Genomic DNA, 6832 nt, shown 5'->3' on the forward strand with positions numbered 1-6832 from the left:
AGAACATTAAGTCACTGCCATTATTAAAGGTCAAATGTACCATAAAACTTCAAATTTCAAAAGAGATTTTCAAGCCATACACAAGAACAGAGGGTATTTTTATGTATCAGTCAGGTTGTTCCCATTGACTTTGTATGCTTGAATAGCACAGTGTTTCCAAACACCCAGGTCAGAATTATGCATTGCATGTGCCTTCATAAACAAACTATTCGATACACAACCTTTGTCTGATTTACGCTGTTATCTAGGCTGAAGGAAATGGAAAACTTTGGAAACTACAAGTGTGTTAGTTAGAATGAACCTCCTGTCATCTGTGTGCTACTTTTTCCGCTTAGCTGGAACCAAATCTTGTAAAATACCATAAATAAACCATAGCTCAGGGAGATCATCCTTCAGCGAAGGGATTGCCATTTCTGCTTTGTAAGGAGTGTTTGCAAGCTGCTCCTGCCAGAAGGAACTCCAGGAAAGTGACGAGCATGAAGGTACATACACCATAGTCTTGTTATACCATCTATAGCATCCTTCCTAACAGTAAGATTTTCATTTCTGTCATAAATTCTGTTACTAGCAAATCTAAAGTTACAATTAGTATTTTCAATAATTTAGACTGATCTTCAGGAGCTTTAGCATGTATTGTGCTTCATACACATTATTATACATTAAAATATTTACGGTATATTATGCAGCATACAGCATACAGGCAATATTTTTTTGTAACACACGTGAAGATGATGTTGACAGTTTTCTTCTACATCTTTCGTATTCATTTTCTTCACCTGTTTCAGATGAGAAACTGGCAAATTTTAAAAGGGAATGTTACTTTTTCCAGCTCAAGATTCCACAAGCACTTCCCATTTTGTGCTTGCAGCACGTAGTTTGAAGGTGCTTTTTAAATTAGTCCACTTAACTATAAATTTTATCTCTAAACTTACCTATAAATTTATAGGTAAGTGGCCTAATTCAGCATGTTGCATTGGATGACAAGCCAACTATGCTAGATGATATCTTCAGCAAAGTGGTCTACAGTGAGCAGTCTGATTCACAGGTGTATTTGAACAAAACTCTCACAGCATTAGAACTGTCAGCAATGTGGTTCAAAACTCAACAGGAGTTGGTGCCCACTCCTCCCTACTGCCCCCTACCATTGAAGTAATTCAAATAGATGCACTTCAGAATGATCATGAACCTTTTTGTTCTGCAAATCTGCCTTGGTAACATCATGGAGCTACACCAGAAGTAGAAATCCAATTCACTTTCAAATAAGTGATGTTGTAAATGCCATTTGCTGTACAAAACTCTGAATCCCATCCCTAAACAACACACACTAACAATGACCTCAAAACCGTGGTCTGCTGTAATTTCCAGACATACGACCTCCAGAGATCACACTAACTCCTTTTCAGGTACCCTGAAGACACTGCTGCAATCACATTGCTTCAGAAATTGTTCTGAAATGCTTAAATCTGCTAATTAGCCACTGACTAAAAGAAAATATAGCAATAGACATGTTTGTAGTTGTTTCAGTATGGGAAGGTTCATGAGGAGTGTGAGGTGAGAAGAGATGGAAGAAGTCAAGCCATCCAGGAAAGGTATTAGTGCAAGTGCTATGGTGTTCAGGGTGGTGCAAGATAAGACGATAAAGTTTCCTGCTCCAGAGGTTAAACTGATCAAACAGAAACTAAAAAATAAAAAAATAATAAAATAAATTAGGAAAAAACCAAAGATGACACTATGGAAAGCAACATTGCCTTTCCTTGTCACCACAAGTGTTGGCCCAAAGAGAGCAGCTGCTTGCCTGCATGGAGAGACTGCCCAGCGCTGGATGGAAAGTTTTCTTCATCTCTTCCTAGTACAGCAATTTTGTAGAAAAGGTACATTAAGGTTTTAAGACAATGTTTTAATGGGATTGCTTGCTGGACTTAGGTTTGAAAAAGTAGGTTCAGTTCATCTGCGGTTTTAAGCTAAAGTAGGTCATCTTTCCCATTCAGTGCTCCTAGGAGTATGTCTTTCCTGCTCCAGAAAGAAAAAAAGGGGGGGGGGAGGAGGGGATCTGCAGGTCATTAAAATAATTCCTGTCTTTTTACCTTCAATATAAGAAGTGTAAAAACACGCTAAAAAAACTCAAAACCATAGTTAAAAAATAGCTTCTTCCTGTGATTCAAAGGCCACAGTGTGGTATATTGACTGCACATAACAGCCAAATTGATGTAAAATCAGTCAAATTTGATGAGCTGAAACCCTTTATGCCTGTATTACCTGAATTGAAGGCAGAGAAAAAAGGACATTTTTGTATGTAAAGACCTTGGGCTTTTTTACATAAGAGCAGACAGGGAAGATCACGAATATCTTGCCAGCCTTCTAAAATTTAATTTTTTAAGCCCTGTGTGAATGTGCTCTGTGATTTCAGCAGGGTTTCCATGTTCAGAGCAAAGCATCTAAGCAGTGTGCACATGTGCCAAAGTGCACTCTATTTCAGAGGTGCCAAGCTGTAAGTATTTATCACCTCTAAGACCATTTTATTTTACATACCTAGCCATGACATGACAGCCTTCCCAGGAGCACAGCATGTGGGCTTTGTTTGAAGCAAGCAGAATATTCAATTACTTTGTTTCCATACTGGTTTCTAGTACAGCAAATTGTCTTCATTAAAAAAAAAAAAAAAATCAAGGTACTTCTATATCCTGCACCATCAACACCAATACCTACAACTAATCAAAATTATTCCACAAGTGTCACGAAGCACATCAAGGGAAACCAGACAGATTTTATGGGATGATGGCAAACACCATCTTCCCTCTCTCTTGAGGGAAGCACCCCAGTCAAGGGTCCTCCACCAAGATGCCTGCCCCTTGTTTTAGAGCCAGCAGTGCAAAAGGCTCTCATTAAAGGACCCAAGCAAGAATCTGTAGGAACTGGGATGTCTTGCTGATTCCTATCTGTTGTTCTCATACCAAAAGAGTATCCCAATGCCACTGGTGACTATATGTCATGCACGTCATAATCTTCTCTTCCTGTTGTGCACAGCTATTCTTTTTCCACACCAGCCAAAGGTTTGGTGTAACAGAAAACCTTTGTAATTTGGCCCAGGGATTGGAAACAAATCACGCCTTCATTTTAAATGTAAACATTAGCAAAATGCACACAATGCTCTATTCCTTCTAGACTAAATAAAGCCAAAACTAATTTATGAGTTTTTAAACACTTCACTGTCAGTTATGTTCTAGAGGCCTTGACTTTTTATTCCAAAATGAATTTAGTTTTTCATGACAGGCTGAGCAGTTTGGAAAATGCTAGCAAGGAATATACAGACTGTCTCCCATACATAGTTGTGTCTCTAAGAAATAACTCAGCTTTGAAAGTCAGGGAGAAAGGTACAAAAAGAGAGATGGAAACACACATCTTTATTTGTTTCCTTGTAGAAATAATAACACTGTTTAAGTTATTTTCATACAAAATCTTACAGAGTTGAAGTCTGAGATATTATAGGATTGTGTTACCAGTAGTCTTACAGCCACCTGAAGGATATTTTATAACCATTGGAATTCAGCTGACTCCACAGAGATTGGTGAGACAGCAACATAAACCCACCTACAACAGAAAGCAGCAAAGCCTATTTGAATTCAGTCTGAGCCCAGGACTTCTGAATCCACATGTAGGTTCTGATCAGTTCAGTTATGAACCAGCATCTCCTTACCATGAAAACAGAATAATGGTCCTTCCCAAATGCACGAAAGACTGGCTTTAGGGCTGAGCAAGACAGGTCCTAGGACACTTCTTAAATGAGAAATCCCATAAATTTCCCTTCCATGGAAAAATGCAGCACTATATAAGATGGAAAATATTACCATAGTAAATAAAATGTTATTTGGTGGCACAAAATGAGTGCAATACATAACATTTCTAATTATCCAGTCCTAATTTCTAGTATAGTTGTCCTTCTAAAGTAAAATAGAAAATAATAATAAAAAAAAACCAAACCCACAACATTTTAATTAAGGCTGAGTTCAACTCACTGTTGCATTCACACAGTTAGATTTCTACCATAATAAATCATTCTATTTTAATCTTGTCATCTTTAGAGCCCCAAGGCAACCCCAGTTCATGCACAGACCACTTACACCTCTTTCACAGACACATTTCACAGCATGTGCTACAAATCATGTAAATTGTGAAAGCAGGCACAAATATTGCCTTGCAGTGTTTTACTTGGCCAATTTCCCTTGGAGTGCCATGGCACAGAGCCCCAGCTTCCATTACTCGAGGAGAAGACCTAGAGAGCTCTCCCCAGTGTCATGCATTCACTTTACTAGTACTACCTCCCTTTCCCCTGACTGAAACAAAATGCACAGTAAATATGAGACATTTGCAGAAAATTCATTGGCAGTGTGCTTAAAGCACATCACTGATTGTCACTGCCATTGAAAAAGGGGAAGGAAGGAAAGAAAGGTGATGTGTCAGAAAACACCTTTGTTTGTGTTTTCCATCTCTGTCATAGATCTGTCCAGGGATCTCAAATGTTCATAAGGGTTTTTTCACCCTTTGATCAAATACTTGGGATTCCTTCCAAATAACTTCAGTAAAGGAGACCAGTTATTTCCCCCACATAGGAATGAAACTAATATTTTCATTTATGAGTGGATCAATTGAAGGTTTAATTGAGTTTATTGCACTTACAGAAATGACAGCATCTGCTTGGGTTCTACTAACCTCAAATGACAGAGAATATCTCAGTGTGCCAAGTGACCACAACTCTCATTTGAGAAAATGATGTGTCTCAAACATCTGGAGCAGCACAAAAATAAGAACAGGACATGGATGGGAACAGTGGGTTGAAGATTTATCTTGGTAGCACTCACTCTCTTTGCTCTATATCAAACAGCAGTGTATGCAGCTGAGATGGGTGTGCTTAATTTGTGATTCACTGAGAATTAACCTAAATTTTAAGGAAATTCCTGCTATTACTAAGAAAAGTAAACTGTGTGTTTATGCATTAGTTAACACGGAATAATATCTACCCTCAAATGAAAGTATAAAATACAGACAGGAAGAAATATTATCTTTTAAAATGTTTAACTTTTATGAAAGGTTTTATTCTTCATAAATTTACCTTTAACAGAATATCTAGCCCTTCACATTTAATCAAATTGCTGTAATAATATCTCACTGTTTTTGACTCTAATAGTAAAGTCTTCTGCATCTTGTGGAATTACCAGTGAAATCCTACTCAGGATTTCTTACCATCAATTCCTTTTGTTTTAAATTTAGAAAAGATCAGAAACAACAAAATGAGATAACAATAGTTACCATAACAAGTCAAATTTACCGGATACTAAATTTTTCCATGGAAGGGAAGTGAACAACTAATTTAGATGAGCAAAAGTGCTTTAAATAATCTAGATTAACTGAGATAGGCAATTATTTTGTTGGTAGATACAGACATAAAATATTCCAAAGGTGAGCTATCTTTACCTTTGCCTCCAGAGATTTCTAAATCAGAGGAAGGATGTGAGTAAGTGGATGACAGGCAGAGCAGGTGGTGTACCACTGGCACACGTGCATACTTGGCGTTTCCAACTACTGTATCAGCTGGCTGATTAATTAGTATGATTTCAGGTGGAATTTACTGCTTGATTCTAGGAAGCATAGTACAGTGCTTCATAGTACAGTGGAGGAAGTGAGAGCTATCAGAAAATATGAAATCTCCTCCAGCCCAAAAGCAAAACCAAGACTTAAAGTTCACATCCATCAAAGCTTCAAATAAATATGAGTTTCAAAAACAACTCCAAACAGAACAGCTCAAAATAAAAACATAATTAAAATTACCCAAAAGTGCTTAAAGCACATGTTGGGAGAAAAAAAAAACATAAATATTTAATCAAAAACCAAAAACCGGTTCACACCCTAAATTAGGCAACTACTTTTAAAAGATTGTATTACCTCCAAATAGTTTAAACTTGTTCTGTCTTCTGCACATATGTCTCAGCTCTTTCTCTGTTGGAATCAACTCTGTTCATTTTTTTTCTACTCTCCAGAACATTGCTATTCTAATTCTGAATAAAGTAAGGGCATATGACTGAGCTTGTGAGAAAAACTGCATTCATCTGTTGAGACAGAAATTCCATCTCTTAAATTAATAAATTTCCTTTAACAGATTTCTTGTAATATTTTTTCCTTTCTGGAAGAAATAAATAAAAAGATCCGGCCTGGTTTTGGCTAGGATAGAGTTAATTTTCTTCTTCATAGCTGGTGCAGTGCTGTGTTTTGGATTCAGTGTGAGACTCATGTTGGTAAGACACTGATGGTTTAACTGTTGCTCAGCAGGGCTTACCCTGAGCCAAGGACTTTTCAATTTCCCATGCTCCATCAGTTAGCAGGTGAACAGGAAGCTGGGAGGGAGCATGTCCAGGACAGCTGACCTGCTGGCCAAAAGGATATCCCATACAATAGAGCATCATGCCCAGTATATAAACTGGGGGGAGTTGGCTGGGAGGGGCTGATCGCTCCTGGGGGAAGGGCTGGGCTTCGGGTGGTGAGCAACGGTACTATGCATCAGTTGTTTCTTTTGGGGTTTATTGCTCTCTGTCTCTTTTTTCCATTACAGTTGTCATTATCATTAGTTGTAGTAATAGTATATTTTATTTTGTTTTGATTATTCAACTGTACTTATCTTAACACATAAGGCTTACCTATTCTTTCCAATTCTCCTCTCCACTGGGGCAAGGGTAGTGAGGTAGCAGCTGTGTGGTACTTAGTTAGGGCTGCAGTTAAACAATGACAGATATTTTTGGTGCCCAACATAGGGCCCGGAGGATTGAGATAAAAACAGACCTGA

General features: G+C 37.9%; 1 long non-coding RNA gene across 1 annotated transcript; it reads right to left on the minus strand.

Moving 5' to 3' along the window:
* Window positions 1-3456: 3456 nt before the first annotated feature.
* LOC108641195 lies at window positions 3457-6595 on the minus strand. The gene is made up of 4 exons (XR_001921817.1): window positions 5938-6595; window positions 4708-4782; window positions 3695-3822; window positions 3457-3588 (listed from the first exon to the last, which is right to left on the minus strand). It is a non-coding gene; the product is annotated as an uncharacterized LOC108641195 (long non-coding RNA).
* Between the last annotated feature and the right edge of the window lie 237 nt (window positions 6596-6832).

This window comes from Manacus vitellinus, unplaced genomic scaffold, assembly GCF_001715985.3.
Source record: "Manacus vitellinus isolate BGI_N305 unplaced genomic scaffold, ASM171598v3 scaffold_55_pilon, whole genome shotgun sequence".
In the NCBI taxonomy this organism is placed as follows: Eukaryota; Metazoa; Chordata; class Aves; order Passeriformes; family Pipridae; genus Manacus; species Manacus vitellinus.